This window comes from Sceloporus undulatus, chromosome 1, assembly GCF_019175285.1.
Source record: "Sceloporus undulatus isolate JIND9_A2432 ecotype Alabama chromosome 1, SceUnd_v1.1, whole genome shotgun sequence".
NCBI lineage: Eukaryota > Metazoa > Chordata > Lepidosauria > Squamata > Phrynosomatidae > Sceloporus > Sceloporus undulatus.
Window position 1 is genome coordinate 378,923,468 of NC_056522.1, and position 346 is coordinate 378,923,813.

The following is a 346-nucleotide window of genomic DNA, read 5'->3' on the forward strand; positions in this document are numbered from 1 at the left end:
TCTCTGTTTGTGTTTCCATTCTTTCTCATTACATGTCTTTTTTTTTCCTCTTTTTTTGTCTCTTCTTTCTCCTTCTCTTTGTGTGACTTCGTGTGCAACTTGTACCGTGTCTCTTGGAGATTGTTTGTTCACCCCTTCGTTCTGACGGGTTTACAGGCAGACGGCAGACGCCGCCCCCACCGGCAGGGTAGTTTCTGTCCCGGTCTTTTGCCGCCCACGACCGAGGCTGCAGTTGCCTTGTTCGCCACAGCCCTGCGCACGCCCTCTCTCTACCCTTTGCTACGAAACTTACTTCCTCCACTCCACCCACCACGCTTTGGCGCACCGTTACGGAGTTTTGCTCGGC